The following is a 19558-nucleotide window of genomic DNA, read 5'->3' as shown; positions in this document are numbered from 1 at the left end:
ATCACAAATATGGGTAAGCCCTGGGTTTGGAATGGCATTCACACAGGAAAGGAATGACTCAGCTACAATGCTGGTTAGGAAAATCAACTTGGTAACGTTTCTCATTTGTATAATGTGACCCCTCTTTGTGAAGTATAGTGGTTACAGCGCCTGTGGGTGGACTCAGGACTGGGCTCAAGTCCTGCCTCTACTAATGGACATTATTTCACATCCTTAAGCCTCATTATTCTCAGTGTATAGCAGACATACAGTGATGTCTACTTCATGGCATAATTTTAAGGTTTAAATGAGATAATGTATTTACCTGATAATTAGTGGTCACTCAGTCAAATATTAACTGTTAATATACCGCTTTGAGGTTAATTGTTCCACTTATGTTCAACAAAATTACCAATCTGTTAGACATCCCATTCTAAGTAACTCTGCTCAGAAATTTACCTTGAAGGCGTTTAGTGCTTATGGAAGTCTCAAATACTGATAATTTTAAGAAACTGAAAAAGAATTGTGTAAGACAGATAAAGAGGTGACACGCAGCCAGGAAAGGATAAGTCCATTGTGAACATGACTTCTTATATTTGTCTCATATTTATAAGTTTGATTTTATACTCATATGAGTAAGTTCTCGAAGTTTGTTTTTCATAGGTCCTCTTAAGAAGAATTTATGCCATCAATGAGAATGACAGTTAAACAGAACATTCCTTTTCCGATTTGTCTTAACATAACAGTCTTAATTTAATTCCTAAGGAGGTAGAAGTAGGAAGAAAAGAGAATCTGTAGAATGCTCCATGACTGTTTTTAGGCCTGAGCATGAAGGAAAGATACGTGTTATCCTGAGGATGCTACAGTGGCAAAGTATGGGATCCTAGTTGACAGCTTTGGTGAGGAAATTACCCTGATGGCTCCTTGTCAAAACATAAGGCATTGACCCAGCAATCCCACTACTGGGCATATACCCTGAGAAAACCATAATTCAAAAAGAGCCATGTACCACAATGTTCACTGCAGCACTATTTACAGTAGCCAGGACATGGAAGGAACCTAAGTGTCCATCAACAGATGAATGGCTAAAGAAGATGTGGCACATATATACAACGGAATATTACTCAGCCATAAAAAGAAACGAAGTTGAGTTATTTGTAGTGAGGTGGATGGACCTAGAGTCTGTCATACAGGGTGAAGTAAGTCAGAAAGAGGAAACCAAATACTGTATGCTAACACATATATGTGGAATCTAAAAAAAAAAAAGGGTTCTGACGAACCTAGGGGCAGGACAGGAATAAAGACGCAGATGTAGAGAATGGACTTGAGGACACGGGGAGGGGGAAGGGTAAGCTGGGACGAAGTGAGAGAGTGGCGTGGACATATATACACCATCTAATGTAAAATAGATAGCTAGTGGGAAGCAGCCGCATAGCAAGGGAGATCAGCTCGGTGCTTTGTGACCACCTGGAGAGGTGGGATAGGGAGGGTGGGAGGGAGGGAGATGCAAGAGGGAAGAGATATGGGGACATATGTATATGTATAACTGATTTGCTTTGTTATAAAGCAGAAACTAACACACCATTGTAAAGCAATTATACTCCAAGAAAAACGTTAAAAAAAGAAAGTTCCGGTGGGACCCTCCTCCCTGACAAACTAGCAAATTGAAATTCAAAGAAATCCAGTGACTTGCCCAAGTTACATAGTTATTAAATGAGAGGGTTGATTCTCTAATGAAATGTCCAGTCGCATAGACTTTCTCCTTTAACATCCTCTTTATCAGGTCATGCCTGCACCGTCATCACAAGTGATGATTTTACCACCAGACAGATACTTGACAGAGTTAACAGATGAATGACATAAACAGCAAAAGCTGTGGTTTCAAGGGAAGGTCGGGTAGAATAGCTAGACTGGAGAGCTGTGGAAAGACATCAGGGAATGAACTGCTAGAATTGGGTCTTGATAAAATCTTGGAAGGCATAAGAAACACACTGCAACATGGCTGGTACATGAATGCAGGCTGAAAATAAAGTATCAGCTAAAATCGTAAAATATTTTAACATGTAATTAAAAAAAGATAATAAATGCTACAGTATATTATATAATGATTAGTTTCCACATATCCAGAAACATCTAATTCTCTATTTTGTTCTTAGCTTTGTAAGTTTGAGAAGGAATCAGCCTTTATTCTAATATGTAAGTTGCCCCATCACTCAGTATAAATTGCATGCCTTCAACAATTATGGAAGATATTAGGCACAGCAAGACAGGGAGAAAATTAAGTCAGTTCTGCAAAAGGAAATATTGCCTTTTCAGTAGCTTTTTACTAATGTCACTTTGAAAAATCTTGAATGTCTGTTTTCCTGTTCAATTATTAAAAACAATATGCTCGTGAGACTTCATCCATTAGTTTCGAATTTTGTTTCATGCTGTTTTGTATAGTGAGACGCTACTCTAATTATCCTGGGCAAAAACTTAGCCCTTCAGTATTTTTCTTTTGACTTGTTACACGCTGCCAATGATTTATAAATATTCAAGTATAATTACTGAAATCTGTTCTTTTTGTATGTTTAAGAATAATTGAAAAGGGTGAAGCAATATCTGGAAAATCTGTGATTTAAACATAAAAGCTTTGTGTCCCAATTAAAATTTCTGCATATACCTAAAACTACAGGCATACAAACCTCTGGAAAAGGAGATGCAGTTTTTAAACAAAGACTAAAATACTTGGCAACATGCATAATGCCATTTTGGAAATATTAAAATGGATCTACTAAAATAAAATTTAGTGAAATTTCGGTCTAATTAAATTTTACTTAGTGATAATGTTATTACTATGCAAGCAATGTTACTTAAAATTTATTTTTTAGCGTAACACTTCTAAGAAAACATAAAAGTCAAAGCCTTTTCTTTTTTATCTCTGAAGTAAAATTAGCATCTCAGAAAAAAATTGTGATACTTTCATTACATACTATATTTTTGCCACCAGGTATCAGCTACCACAATGTCAGATGTAACATCTCAGGAAGATAAATTCAATGTTAAAGAGAATCATTTCTAAGTATATTTAGATTATAAATCCTTTTGAGACCCTGATGGGAGCTACGGCACCTCTTTCCAAAAAAATGCACATAATGCACTGTGCGTTTTAGGTTTACAGGTGAAATAACTTTTGCCAAAGGAAATTTGCCTTGTGATTTAACTGATTTGAGTCAATATATATTTTTAGTGTACTGGGTCTGGAAAATATGGAAGAGAGAAGGTTTACAGCTTTTCTTGGCTAGTGTGGCAGGACAGATAACAGCCTCTGAGGTCATGGGAAAGAATGAAAAGAAGGGAATATTTAGAGATATAGGGAGGGTTTAAGAAACTAATAAAGGATGGTGGAGTTTCTTTATTTTCTTAAAGAAAAAGTCCTGTAATTTGTCTTGGTATCTATTTGGTAAGAGAAGATATTGCATCCATTAAGTAGGACCTGGATGCCATCCAAATGAACAATCAGATTAAGAGAGAGCTCTTCCAAATTAAACTGCTAGTTAATATTTTTAAAACCATAAATAAAACTGAGCAAGAAAAAACTGAGTAAATCTCCTCAAATTAGAAAAACGTACAAAAAAGAAAGACAATTAAGAAAACATTAAAGGACCAATCTGAGAGATATACTATCGAAGGCTCGAGACAGTGGGAAATATTGTCAGAATGCCAGGAGAAAGTAATATACAATCTATAATTGCATACCAGGCAAAGTAGACACCAAGTATGGGGGTGGCATAAGATTATTTTTATTACGCGAAGCTTAAACGTTTCTTCCACGTAGTATACCCTTTTTTAAGGAAGTTGCTGGAGAATGTGAGCCATCAGATGAAGAAAACAGCAAAGACTTGGAGTTAAAAAGAAAAAAAAAAAAAAGGAATGACCATGGGTAAAGGTGAAGGTTTTGTCCAAAATGACAGCTCTTCAGAGGCTAGAAGGAAGCAGGAAGTTTAGACTAGAGCAGAGTTCCACAGATCTGATTGTGTGGAAAAACCATATTGAGGGGAGTGCTACAGAACTATGGCAGGATAGGCAAGGACTTAGCCAGAAGTACAAAGACAGAACAGACTCTAAAAATGAGGCATATTGACTCTAGAAAAAGTGAAAAAAAATTCTATGAGAAAGGAAATGTAGTCATTGTACTTGACTCAGCTATGATCAATAATTACATAGTTATAAAAAATGAAAACACTAAAAACTGATTTAACCAGGAATTGAGATGTAACTATATTGGAGGTTGGGGGAACCATGAACTTGAGTAATAAGTTAATATACTTAACTTATCATTCAGTATCTGTTTACTAGTGCTCTTTGGATGTGTCTGAGTTTTGAATTTATTGTTTTGACATTAATTCTCTGATACCAACTGGGCTTCTGTAATTCCTAAAGTTAGCATAGACCACATAAGTTAAAAGCAAATTCTTCCACAAGACTGCCCCCACTTCAGACACCAATGGCAAGTCTCAAATCCCACCCACATTTCTGACTGACAGGCTATAAATTCTGGAGTCCCATGACCCCCTCAGTTTCCCTCTTAGGTTCAATAATTTGCTAAATGACTAACATAACTCACTAAAAGCCCTGCACTTTCGATTATAGTTCTACTATAAAGGATAGAATTCAAGAACAGCCAAATGGAAGAAGAGATGCTTAGGGTAAGGTCTGGGGAGTAGAAGGGAAACACAAAACTTTTATGCTCTCTCCTAGTGGAATTAAGATGAATAACCGTCCAAGCACATTAATGTGTTGACCAACTAGGAAGCCTTTGAGTCTCGGTGTCCAGGTATTTTACTGGTGTTTTCACTGTGTAGCTGTAATTGATTAATTCATTGGCTGCATGATCAAATTTGATCTCTGACCTCCCTGAGCCCTCCTCCAATCTCTCCCTGGAGATCTGGCTGGCCCAAAGTTCCAATCCTCTGATCACTGGTGGTTGTTGGTCTTTCTGCTGAGCAGCCCCTACTCTGAGCTATCTAGGGACCCACCAAGGATCACTTCATTAACATAGCAAAGACACTTCTGTCACTCAGGAAATTCCAAGGGGTTATGAAGCTCTGTGCTAGGAACCTGGAATGATATAGTCTTTATTATATCACAAAAGTTAACCAGTTAAGCTCAGTAGATTCGGTTTCTAGAAATGCAAAACAGATGATAGAATTCAGGGCTGTACAAACAGTAAAACCACACCCACAGGTCCACCTCATATAGTGCATATTACTTTCTTCTGACACATATCTACAGTTTGAGAAGGAATGTTTTAAAAAGGCAATCCTGGATTCTGTCCCCCTTTGTAATGGAAAAAACAGTTAATTACCCTGAGAAAAAGTTGAAGCTGTTTGTCACTCTTTAGGGTGAAGGGAGGAAGAAAAGCCTCAGGAAATCTCTATCTCCTGGGTACCAGTCAGCCAGCTCTTCTAATCCGGGTAGGTCCTCAGCCTCCCTTGTCTTGATAGGGATTTGATATGGTTGTCCACATCTGTCCTCCTCTGAGCATCTCAGATTTGTGGGGACAAACTTGTGGTCCCTTAAGGACTATGCAAATCATTTATCATTCTGATTCCAGGAACAAAGTGTTCATGTTTTCTTCTAAATGATATTTTACATAACACTTCATCTAGAAAATTATAACACAGAGGTTAAGAGCTTGATCTTTGGAAGCACACAGACCTATCTTCAAACCACAGTTACACTACCTATTTTCTGTGGGACCAGGAATATTCAAATGATTATAAAGTAGAAAAAATATTATTTATAAGGTGACCAACTTGATATGCTGTTTACTTTTTGTCATGCAGGCAGACCTCAGAGATATTGCGGGTCTGGTTCCAGACCACTGCAATAAAGCAAGTATCACGATAAAGTGAGTCACCATTTTTTTTTGGTTTTCCAGTGCATATAAAAGTTACGTTTACACTAGACTATTAAGTATGCAATAACATATCTAAAAAATGTACATACCTTAAATTAAAAAATTGTTGCTAAAGAATGCTAACTATCATCTGAGGCTTTAGCGGGTTCTAATCTTTTTGCTGATGGAGGGTCTGGCCTCAGTGTTGATGGCTGCTGACTGATCAGGGTGGTGGCTGCTCAAGGTTGGGGTGACTGTGACAGTTTCTTAAAATAAGACCACGGTGGAGTTAGCTGCATCAGTTGACTTTGTCTTTCACGAACAATTTCTCTGAGTGTGCAATGCTGTTTTGGTACCATTTTACCCACAGTAGAACTTCTTTCAAAATCGGAGTCAAACCTCTCAAATTCTGCTGCTGTTTTATCAGCTAAGTTTATGTAGTATTATTTAAAAAAAATTTTTTTTTTTTGCGGTATGCGGGCCTCTCACTGTTGTGGCCTCTCCCGTTGCGGAGCACAGGCTCCGGACGCGCAGGCTCAGCGGCCATGGCTCACGGGCCCAGCCGCTCCGCGGCATGTGGGATCTTCCCGGACCGGGGCACGAACCCGCGTCCCCTGCATCGGCAGGCAGACTCTCAACCACTGCACCACCAGGGAAGCCCTATATAATATTCTAAATCCTTTGTTGTCATTTCAACAGTCTTCAAAGCATCTACACCAGGAGTGGATCCCACCTCAAGAAACCCCGTTTTGCTCATCCATAAGAAGCAACCCCTCATCTGTTAAGCTTTTATCATGAAATTGCTGCAATTCAGTCACATCTTCAGGCTCCGCTTCTAATTCTCTTGCTATTTCTACCAAATCTGCAGTTACTTCCTCCACTGAAGTCTTGAACCCCTCAGTCATCCACGGGTTGGAATCAACTTCTTGCAGACCCCTGTTGATGTTGGTATTTTGGCCTTTTCCCATGAATCACAAATGTTCTTGAAGGCATCTAGAATGGTGAATTCTTTCTGGAAGGTTTTTAATTTACTCTGCCCAGAACCATAAGAGTAATCACAATCTATGCAGCTGTAGCCTTACAAAATATATTTCTTAAATAATGAGACTTGAAAGTTGAAATTACTCCTTGAAACGTGGGCTGCGGAACGGACATCGTGTTAGCAGGCATGAAAACAACATAAATCTCATTGTACCTCTCCATCAGAGCTCTTGGGTGACCAGGTGCATTGTCACGGAGCAGTAATATTTTGAAAGTAATCTTTTTTCCTGAGCAGTAGGTGTCAACAGTGGGCTTAAGATATTCAGTTAACCATGTTGTGAATAAATGTGCTGTTATCTAGGCTTCGTTGTTCCATTTAGAGAGCACAGGCAGAGCAGATACAGGGTAGTTCTTAAGGACCCTGGGCTTTTCAGGTGGTCAGTGAGCAGTGGCTTCAACTTAGTCACCAGCTGCCCTAACCCCTGATGAGAGAGTCAACCTGTCCTTTGAAGCTTTCAAGCCAGGCGTTGACTTCTGTTGAGCTATGAGATTCTTAGATGGCAGTTTTTCCCAATGTAAGCCTGTTTCATCGACATTGAGAATCTGTTGTTTAGTGTAGTGACTTTCATTAATTATCTCATTGAGGCCTTCTGGACAACTTGCTGCAGCTCCTCCATCAGCACTTGCTGCTTCGCCTTACACTTTGGTGTTATGTAGCAGTTTCTTTCCTTAAATCTCGTGAACCAACCTCTGCTAGCCTCACACTTTCCTTCTGCAGCTTCCCCACCTCTCTCAGGTCATAGCATTGAGAGTTAGGGCTTTGCTCTGGATTAGGCTTTGCTTTAAGGGAATGTTGTGGCTGGTTTGGTCTTCTCTTCAGACCGATAAAACTTTCTCCATGTCAGCAATAAACCTGTTTTGCTTTCTTATTTGTGTTTTTACTGGAATGGCACTTTTAATTTCCTTCAAGAACTTTTGCTTTGTTTTCACAACGGGGCTAACTGTTCGGTCCAAGAGGCCTAGCTTCCAGCCTATCTGTTTTCGACATGCCTTCTTCACTAAGCTTAAGCATTTCTAGCTTTTGTTTTGAAGTGAGAGATGTGCAACTCTTCCTTTCCCTTGAACACTCAGGGATAAGTGTAGGGTTATTAACTGGCCAAATTTCAATGCTGTTGTGTCTCAGGGAATAGGGAGGCCCAAGGAGAGGGAGAGAGATGGGGGATGACGGGTTCGTGGAGCAGTCAGAACACATTTGTCCAGAACGATTGCAATAGTAACATCAAAGGTCACTGATCACAGGTCACCATGACAAAAATAACAGGAATGAGAAAGGTTTGAAATATTGTAAGAATTACCAAGATGTGACACAAAGACATGAAGTTAAGCAAATGCTGTTGGAAAAATGGTGCCGATAGACTTGCGTGATGCAGGGTGGCCATAAACTTTCAATTTGTTAAAAAAAAAAAAAACAAACCCACAATTCTACAAAGCACGACAAAGCAAAGCGCACTAGAACAAGGTAAGCCTGTGTATATGTTCACATTTGTTGAACAGTTTCTCTGTTCCTGTACTAGGGATAGAGGAAAGACAAAGATAAATCAAGAGGACAGTGAAAATCAGTAGATCCATGTACACAGGCACGGACACAGGAAAGGTCAAAGTTAGCAGCCACGTTCTCAGATGCCTGTTAGAATAAGGACATCTGCAGAATCAAAATATCCTCAGGCTCAAAATGCTGAAGCAACCCACCTGCTTCAGGAGTCCTAAATATATGTGTCATTACACAGATCAATAAGGCTGTGTGTACACGAAAAGCAGAGCACGACTAGCAAGTTGGCTTGAGAGGATGTGTTAGTCTATGTCTTTGAGTGCCTAACGTGACACTCTGCATACTTGGAAATCACGAGTTGATACACCCGGAGATACAGTTCACCTTGGGAAGCCAAAGTTAAACATTTCAGGCTTGCCCCAAAGAGTCCTACGGAGAATACAGGAAATACCTTTGCCAAGAAAATTCTGCCTGTGATAGCAGATTGCGGGACTGTCAGAAAAACAGGTTTCCCCTGATTGCTTACAAATGAGAAGACCAAGCAAATTACAGGACAGCTTGAAATGACTTTTAATACATATTTTAAGAGAACCATTTAGCTGTGAATGAAACAAAACAATCAGCTTTTGCTATATAGTTCGATACCTGGTGCAGAGCTTTTAAAATCTTGTCACTTTTCAGCTGTGCAGCATCTGAAGGAGAAGCAATTTGGCTATTAGCTTGCCAAGTTTGGGTTCATTTCAGTCTGACTGAAGGATTTTCTGCTTTCAACACATTAAAAATTGTTATGGATGTTTGGATCTCAGATATACAAAGGTCATTGTTCCTCTTAAGCTTCAAAATGTCTTTACTGTAAACCCTTGAAAATGTGTCGGTTTTCAATATTTTATATGTGTACTCTAAGAGGGAAGCTTTGAACAGTCTCTAAAGTTTGAGATCAATTACAGAATGAATGGAATATTGGGAGTGGGGATACGTTTGACTCTTGAATGCTTTATTGAGCCCATCTTCTGCTTATTTGAGTATGAAAATGTTTATAATAAAAGGAGTGATACACGAAAAAAGAGCAACAATGAAAGAATCAATGATGCCTTTCCTCTTGGGTTCTAGATTGAGAGCTCAATTTGACTGTTAAAGGTTCAAGTGGCAATCTCACGCACAATTCACTCGAACCTAAGTTCCATCGCAGAGAGATTTTGACCTCTTCTCCTGTAATATAACAAGCTGTAGGAGAGGTAAATATGGTTAGCTGTCATAAGATCGATTGCAGAAGTTTTGCAAACAGCTATGAGGCATTTGACAATTTCCCCTATGATGATACCTGCAACTTTCCTTCTCTTGCGTATATTGTTTGGATCCGTCAGAAATTCCTACAGTTGGAAAGAGTCAAGGTGCTATCCATCTAATTTCACCATCCACACCCATAAAACCTGTCAGAGTCCCAAGCCTGAAACACATTTTAGGGGAGACAGAGATAGTCTTCACAGTAACTCATCTTTATTTATTTAGTTTTTGGTGAGCCTCAAGAGCTATTTTGCAAACATGTTTCTGCATTTACAATTTTTTGTGTGTCCTTTAAAACAAAACAAAAAGAAGAAAAAAAAAGACATCACAGAAGCTTTACAGTTCTGTGGTGCTGTAATAGAAAGTTATTTTTTGTGGGAAGCGTGTGATTCAGTTATGTAACAAAATTGAGTATGGATTATAGGGGAAAAACGAAGCTCTAGTCTTTTAGTCCTGCCTCCGGCATGAATTCATGATGTAACCTCAGGACATCCCTCCTTGGTTTCAGCTTTTCAACTCCATAAAGTGAAAGGATTGGATGCAATAATTTCTAAAGTCTATTTTAGTCAACTTAATTAAACAGTTCTAGTTATGCTGCTGTTTCTAGGCAAAGCAGTCATGAGCTTGGTAGCTATCGGTTCAATTGATGTGTATTTAATGTATCCTTTAGGAAAATGGGAGAGGAAAGCTAAACTGAACACTTGAGTGGCAGGGCCATTTCCTTGCAACCTGCAGTGACGTGGCCGTAGCTCCTGGGTGCCACTATTCACTGTTTTCCTCCTGGTCCCAGTTCCAGGATAAATCTGTGAAGGATGGGGATATTCCTCACCATCTCCTTCCCAAGCCTCAGTTAATTACAGATGATTAAAAGAGCCAATAGATTCCAAGTGGTAGGCATTTTTTCAAATACATTTACCCTAGGCCTCTTATATTATAGTACCAGGTCTTTGTCTATCAGGATGATAGAAAATAGAAAAGGGAAAAGAGTAACTTCAAGCTTACTATCTCAGGTGTGATGGGAATTGCTGACACGTTGGTTGTGCTGGAAAACTAGAGCAGAAGAACACATGGCAGCAGCAGGGAACTTCTCCAACTATCTTGACAACTTGGTACTTTGACAGTTTCTGTGAGAGTCCCAGCTGTGACCAAGTAAGTGGGATGGTGTCACTTTGACACTGCAGCTGCCCTGTTGGCAAATAGAGTTCTGTGGGATCCTTAGGAGGACAAAATATGTAACATTTCAAAGAGGGACCACTTTATTACTATAGCAATCCCTACAAGTCTTTAGTGACTTGACTGATGAAAACAAAGTCTTAATTCATTGTTTGAAAGGGCTGGGCTCCCCAGGTGGCTACGAATTCCTCCTCAGTTTTACCAGAAGCAAGGAGACTAAAACCGAAAGACAGATGTTGGGCCAATTAGGTATGTCAGACTACTTCCTTCACTTTATGCCTTATGTGAGTTCATAGTTTTCCAAATCCATTCAAAGTTAATGGACAAAGAAGGTGATTGACACTCAACTATTGAAAGGCATTAGATCATAGCTGAGTGGTTACTTTAGGCCAGTTTGGAGAGCATAATAATCTATAATTATTTGCAGCCTATAAATATTGAGGCAGGAGAGGAGACATTTAATAGGGCATTTAAAAAGAGTAGAATAATGAGAAGTGAAGTAATGCCTGGAGCCAGCGATAACTACATGACATTAAAAGCTCCTAAGAAAGGGGATATTCTCATAAAGAAGGCTGCCGTAATCCCGCTCTTGCCAAGTTTGCCCCTGAATTGGGGAAATGGAACAAATAAAGGACTAATACAAGAAAAGCAGATTTGTGGGTGGCATCATAAACAGCACATTCATAATTTGCCTATAGACTTTACAATCGGTGTCTACTCTGGACAAATATTTGACTCCCCTGCTCTTTAAGAGACACTCTGTCTCCTAGGACCATAACAGCAGGTAGCCTCCTCTCCCAGGCTGTCCCCATGATTGCTACGTGTAGAGCACTGATTCTCTGAAAGGGAGCTGCAGACGCTGCCTGGTGAGCAGTAATTAGGGTCTTCTTGGCAACCTTCATAGGTGAGCAGTTCTGCACATCGTTCCCTGTAAGGACTCAGATCAAAATCAACAAGGATCTACTGTAGAGCACAGGGAACTCTGCTCGATATTAGGTAACCACCTAAATGGGAGAAGAATTTGTAAAAGAATAGATATGTGTATATGTATAACTGAATCACTGTTGTACACCTTGAAACTAACACAATGTTGTTAATCAACTATGCTCCAATATAAAATAAAAAGTGAAACAAAATCTAGACTTTTCTGCTCTCCCTTCAGTTTACTGGATGTGTTGATAAAGCTAAGCTTAGTGTTAATCATAGGATTCCCCTATTGAGAGAAAGAAATATTAGGGCAGTACATATCAGTCTTACGCTAGGGATGGGTCGTTTTTATTGTTTGCGAGTTTCCCACCTTACACACTCTGTGGTGATGGCTGTTGAGGGACAGAGTCCCACTTCCTCCCTCTATTCTTCTTCCCCTCTCTTAATTCTGAATTTAATATTCTGAAATAGAGTTTATATTAGAAGATACCAAGTTGCAGGAGTGAAATTCTCAAGAGGCGTGGAAATAACTCCGGCTAAAATTATTGGATTTCTCATGTTATTATGGGGGAAACAATCATACCATCTTACTTTTACTTTAGACTTCTGTGTCAAAATTTATATAAACTAAAATTCATCATGCAATTTTTAGACAAACGGCTAAGTTAATGATGACCCAATTTAAAGCCTAGTTCTGAAGTGACATAGATGAGATTATCCCAAGTTCCCCATTTGTTCTGCTAAAAATGGAAAAACTAAATGCAGTTCATAATCCCAGGGACGGATATTTCAGTGTCTCTGTCCCGACAGCTATGGGCTTGACAATTACCTGCTCATTTTGAGTAGAGGTTGGCTGATGGCCGGATGAGATGAAGTTCACTGAAGGAAGTTGGTAACGGCAGCTCATGCATTTGAAGTTGTCTAAGAATAAGCTGGCATGTTAAAGGAGTTATAAAGAGATACCTTCTTTTTGGATTTAAAGAGTCATGAAAGAAAAATATGCACAAATTGTTTTAGGGCAAATAGTAATAGAAGAGTGAACATTATGAACATTGATAAAAAAGCTAAGTATAATAATAGCAATAGGTAAAGGATACGAACTTAGGAAAATACAAGAGGCTTTTAGGATTCTTCAAAACGTAACACAACTTTGGAATTCGCTGCAATAGAGAAGTTCTGTACAAAACCAAGGTTCAGTTATTCCCAGGGAAATTGATTACAAGTATTCTAGAATTCAAGTTGAACTTTTAGCGTCTGTTTTACATAATTAAATCTGTTACCTGAAGAGTACCAGTCAATTTTGAAAAGCCGTCCTAAGGTTTTACTGGCATACGAGAGTAGAAAGTTGAATGAGAATTGCTCAAGAATGTGCACCCTTGGAGAAAGCTGCTGTGGGCTTGAGTTTGGAGTGTAAAGTGGTTTAGTAAGTCTCATCAAAGGGAGAGAATGTGTACTTAAATGATCCTTCTGGGAAAGAGAAGAAAGAGAACAACATTTCATTTATGAGACTCCTTGCCATGACCTTGGAGTTCCAGAGGAAGAAAGTGTGCCTCTCAGTGAGGATATTTGCCCCTTTCTTGGAATTGGTTGATCAGGACCAAAAAATGTACAACTTCTGTCATATCAATTCATGCCTTTTTTTTTTTTGCATGTTAGACATCTATAAAAGATCTAAGCTTTAGAAAGAGTATTTTCTTTTTCTTAGGCCTTGTATTAGCTTGCTTGGGCTGTTATATGAAAGTAGGGGCATACCTTGCTTTACCGTGCTTCGCAGATACTGCACTTTTTACAAATCAAAGGTTTGTGGCAACCCTGTGTCAAGCAAGTCTCTTGGCACCATTTTCCCAACATGTGCTTACTTTGTGTCTCCGTCACATTTTGGTAATTTTTGCAATATTTCCAACTTTTTCATTATTATTAAACAGGATTTGTTCTGGTGATCTGTGATCAGTAGTCTTCGATGTTACTACCATGACTCACTGAAGACTCAGATGATTGCTGGCATTTTTTAGCAATAAAGTATTTTTTCATTAAGGTATGTTCATTGTTTCTTTAGACATGATGCTATTGCACACTCAATAGACTACAGTCTAGGGTAAATATGACTTTTACATGCACTGGGACACCAAAAAACTGGTGACTCACTTTGTTGTGATATTCGCTTCACTGTAGTGGTCTGGAACCAGGCGCACAATATCTCCGAGGTGCACCTGAGCCACAGACAGCGTGGCTTAAACAGTAATTTGTTTTCTCACAGTTCTGGAGGCTAGAAGTCCAAGATCAACGCTTTGGCAGGTTAGGTTTTCCCGGAGGCTTGGCTTACAGACTTGGCTTACAGACGAATGTCTTTTTGCTGTGTCCTCACGTGGCCTTTGTGAGTGTGTGTGCCTGGTGTCTCTTGTGTGCCCTAATCTCCTCTGCTTAAAAAGACACCAGTCAGATTGGGTTAGAGCCAACTGTAATGACCTTTTGTAAAAAACATAATTACCTCTTAAAGGCTCTGTCTCCAAATTGACAGTCACGTTCCGTGGTACTAGGAGTTCAACATACGAATTTTGGGGACATAGTTCATTCTATAACAGGCGCTTTGCCTAGTAACAGGGAAAAAGAAACATGACTTTAGGTGCAGGTCAGTGGAGATTGGTCTCTGATATGTGTCATATTCAGAAATATAGTTGTTAAGAACTTCCGTCAACCTATTAGGAAAAAATTAGCTGTTTCATTTTTCTTTCCCACATTAGACTGATTATGCCTCTCCTAAATTTCCTTGAGGGGATAAAAATATTTTCCCTTAGGGAATATTTGAATAGTAAACTGTCCCAGACCTAGAGAAACCTAGAAACTTTAATGATTCTCATAGTGGTGTTAATGTAGCATTATAATCAGTTAGAAAAGGCACGTGAGATAATCATTTTGTTTATTTGAGAAATACAAATAGGAGGCTAAGAGCTAAGGAGAGAAGTGACAGAGGGAAATGAAGAACCAGGCATTCAGGTGCTTATCCTAGGGAGGGGGATGGAGGCCGCCCTACGTGCAGGGTTGGGGTAACAGACCTAGAAAAAGACCATCTTGGGGCACATGACAATGCATGTTCTCACCAATGTGGTGAATATCTGCAAAGGCAGAGTACGGGGTAGGTATTACTTACGGTGACAGGAATTAGCACGCAGATCTATGGTTCCTGTCTGTCCTATTCCCACGTCAATAAAACACTCCCCAAGGAAGTAGTTGGGGGAATTGGACGCTGTGAGTGTATAGGCCTCCTCCCCATGGAGGTGTGGGCAAACACTCAGGCTGCACCCAGAGTGCTTGTGTGTCATCAGGTGAGTTGTAACCTGGGAAGGGGGTGGGGTGAGGGAGAAAAGTGGAGAAAGGAAACTTAGCGCGACATCGAGCTGTGGTGTGTGATTAAGGAAGAGAGCTCCTCAGCGATGCGGCCAGGGTGTCTCCACAGGCATTGGAATTTAGTGTGGAACTAGAGGAAATAAGAGTGTGGTAGCATGTTGTACCACTTAGTACAGTATCTGGGGCAAAAATCAGTGACTGTTAGTCTTTGTTCTTGGGAAGATTCCACGTTGGCTGTTGTTATTTGAGGAAGGAGAGGACCTTAGAATTAAGCCTGTGTGTGTGTGTGTGTGTGAGAGAGAGAGAGAGAGAGAGGGTCTTCCATCTCTCACCATCTTCCCAATAATACTTTTGCAAATAGAGTTCAGAGTCCGATGACTTTGAAACACACCAACAGTCAACTCGTGACTCTTGGTGGGAAGTCTGTTTCTGAAACAGAATCTAGTTCCTGGCATTTCACTTTGGTATCATAAAACTGAGGGAGGTTTGTTATGAGCCAAGCTTCAGTGCTGGCTAGAGGGATTCCTCGAATTTATTATCTCGGTAATAAATAGGTTCCCCGATGACTTACCTTTCTTGCTAATCCCAAATTGGAAACGGAAAAGCAGTCATGAAATGCAGGCAGATTCGGTGACATCAGTTTTGGGGGTGTTTGGATGATTCTAAAAGCATGGGGAGTGGTAGCTCCATTATTTCTTTTGCTCTGGGGGAAATGTCTCCACGTGTTTAACCCTTTGATTAAATATTTCTACTTGGGGGTGAACTTTAGAGAGGATAAGAGGAAGTTATGGGTTGCTCAATTCCACTAGCTAAAGTAATTCCTAAAGCTAGCAGCTCCAGAATCCACCCCCTTCATTCTGTACTAGGTGAATGGTAGCTGGAATGCTTTGCGCTGGAATATTCCCAGAATATTGACTTCATTTTTCCTACCAGTGACTTTGATAAGGAAAATTATCCCAGGTGACCTCAAAATAGTCAGGACCTGCCAAAGCGGAGAGCGAAGGTAGTTCTGAGCACAGGTGGAGAGCTGTTACCCTATTTCAAAAGGTAAAGAGAAGGGGTGGAGAGAAGAGGCTGGGATGGGGTGAGACACACAGTGGGGACATATCTGGAGGAGGATGTACTTGTGGCTTAAACAGTTCGAGGGGCACCGGGAATGTCTGTGTGACTGTCACTCCCTAAGGCACAACTCCATGAAATGATCCATTTGAATGGTATTCCTGGATGTGTCCATTAGACTGGCCTGGGAATCTGAGGCCCTGAGGAGAAAGGGATTTTTTTTTTCCCCACAACGAAATGTGTACATTGCTGGAGAAATGCATATATGTCCCATCAGTGTATATTATTAGATATATAGATTCATCCCATGGAGTCTGCTCAGCTGGGTCTGTAGCCTTCAGCTATTTTTCTTCCTGTTGTCAGTTATTAAAAAACAAAACAAAACATCGTATTGGAAAAGTAATGTCCAGGGGATTCCTTTCTGGAAATTATCAAATGTTTCAGTAAGAGGGAGTGGTCTCTGGTAGTAAAACATGGCGGGACCCTCCTCCTCTCGAGGACCACAACTATCCTTATGTTCTGTTGCTTTGCTCCTGAAACACAGACAGAGAGCAATAAAAATTTGTTGAAAGAGATCTTTGTGTTAAAGGTTCACTCAATCAATAAGCAAATATTTATTGTCTATATGAAACTCAGTAGGGTAACTTGTTTTTCAAGGTGCTTCTGAAATACAGACTTTTTATTTGATGGCTACACCAGAAGGAACCTGGTTAAAGCAACAAGTATTGACCATGAAGAGGTGTAGTAGTAGAGAGATGGGTATGTCTCAAATATCCCAGCAGAAGCAAGTAGGTCTTCCATAGAACTGTGCTGAAAAAAGTCATAAGCATAAACCATGTTCGGTGTCTAGTGGGGCTAATATCTCCATTCTCATTTTCTCTCTCTCTCTTTCTCACACACGCACGCACCCCCCAAGATTGTACGTAGGAGGGAAAGTTAGATGCGAGTGTTGGATGCTTGTGTTGTCTGGAAATCAAGAAAGGAGTTGAAATCCCACTTACAAGCCTGGGATGGATTGAGCCCAGGTAGGATAGTGAGGTGCTCCAGCAACCTTCTGCAACCACTGCAAAACTTAGTTGCCTTAAAACAACCATGTTGTTTTATCTTACGACCGTGTCGGGAGTTCAGGCAGGCTCAGTTGGCTCTTCTTTTATTCTATGTGCATCAATTCATGGAGATCACTCATGAGTATTCCCCTGGCACATGGGCTAGACTGGAGGGCCCAGTGTGGCTTGAGTCACATGGCTGACACCTTGGTAGGGAGGCTAGAAAGCAGGGCTCATTTGGGGTGGTTTTCCCGAGCGTCTTCTTGTGGACTCTCCAGCATAATGGTCTCATGGGGGTCTAACTGCTTACATGGTGGCTGAGGGCTTTCAGAGGCAGTGTTCCTACAAAGCTCAGAGGAAACAGAAAGACTGTTGATTATAGCTTAGCCTCAGAAATCTCATTTTCTCACTGCCACTGCACTTTATTGGTCAAGCTAGTCACTAAGGTCAAGCTAGATTAAAGGACAGGAGATTGAGAATCTACTTCTCTAGGAAAGAGACGCCAAATCGTTTACTGTTGTCTTTAATCTGCCACATCAGGCTGTCCATAAACAAAAGGAATTCAGTGGGAATGGGAGGTTGAAGCCCAAGATGTCTTTAAAAATATTCACCACTCTTTCCCCATCATTTATTTTCAGAAATCTTATTTCCATAGCTCATGGGAGAGGGTTTTGATCAATCTGACCATTTTATCTACATTCTTTTTCTTAAAATGTATTACCAAAAAATTTGGTTCACGCTTCAGTATTTCTAAGATTCATAGATCTCAGGGTTGAATAAGGCTTCAGTTACTGGCTTTGATTACTGTCTCAATTAGAGCTAACTGCAGGTATCAGCTTTAAGTAAAGCAAAAGAAAGCCAGCACCTGTGATTTTTACCCATTTTTGTCTGTGCTCATTAAATGGTGTTGCACAAGGGCATGACCCCAAAACCACCACCACTGGGGACAGGTCTTCCTGTCCCCAGGAAATAGACTTCAGCCATAGATCTTCAGATAGCTTGGGGATGGAGGCTGTGATCTGGAGTTGAAGAGGCAGACTTCTGCAAAGCTTAGTTGTGATACATTTGAGACTCAGTAGGGGTGCTAAAGTCCCCTGCAGTCACTAAAAGGTTAGTCAAATTTTTGAAAGCGGATGGTGGAACTGATGATACAACTATGTGGAAGTTTATACGGTGAGTAATGAGACAACGTTGTTAATGAAGACTAAAATAGAAAACACTGATGTTTAAATACAGGGTAATTGGTGACTTGGAATGAGGCAGGAAAAAGCCAGGGGAAGACAAATGCAGACAGAAAACTATTCATATAGGCTATTGCAGCCACCTCAAATTCTCTTTGGAATGAGATGAGGTATAAGTCAATTGATGAGTAAAAAGTTGTATAACTCAGAAAGACACAGACCCAGAGAAATGCAGACAAAGACGAACAAAGGCATATTCATTAGGGAGACACAAATGGACAGATACTCCTCTCCCCTCATACATACATCCCTAGAAACCATAGGCATGAATGCAGAAGGACTTACTTTAGGCAGTTTTTGGAATGAAATGGGCTATCAATGTATGAATTAATAACTAAAAGTATTCCATGAAGAGAGACATTCCAAGGCTGATGGGGACTGAGAAACTTAGATAAAAATACATTGACACACACCTCACAGACAGACATACCCTCGCCGCTCTTTCTTGTAATGAGATCCCTACCCTGGAGTCTTTTAGGATTTTGCCATTAAAGTCATTTAAAGCTATGCTTCTTTTTAGCATCATGTGACTCTTGGCATTTGCCAAATAAACTGTATTAAACTCATCAGAGTGAATTTTGGCCCAGGAATGGGAGAGTCCTTATTTCTGGCTTACTTTCAGTAATAAGATAATGTTTATTACCGTTAGCTCACAATTACTGGAGTAGCTTAATATACCTTAAAATGACAAGAGTAGTTATTAAGGTCCTGTTAATAAACTATTAATGATTAATCATTAATAAGCTATTAATGATTCTGTAAGCAATAAGGCATTCACATGGTGTAATTGCTTACATATATTTTTCAGAGCACAGAAAATATTAGTGTGTGATTTGAGAAATCATTCAATAATTATAAATTTTACCTTCTTGAAATTATACATTACTACGGACTGATTTTAAACATCACCATTTTTTCTTTAAAAGTAAATATTAGGGCTTCCCTGGTGGTGCAGTGGTTGAGAGTCCGCCTGCCGATGCAGGAGACATGGGTTCGTGCCCCGGTCCAGGAAGATCCTACATGCCGCGGAGCGGCTGGGCCCCTGAGCCATGGCCGCTGAGCCTGCGCGTCCGGAGCCTGTGCTCCGCAACGG

The sequence above is a fragment of the Leucopleurus acutus genome (assembly GCF_964270905.1).
Source record: "Leucopleurus acutus genome assembly, chromosome: 2".
NCBI lineage: Eukaryota > Metazoa > Chordata > Mammalia > Artiodactyla > Delphinidae > Leucopleurus > Leucopleurus acutus.
This window is presented reverse-complemented; position numbering follows the sequence as displayed.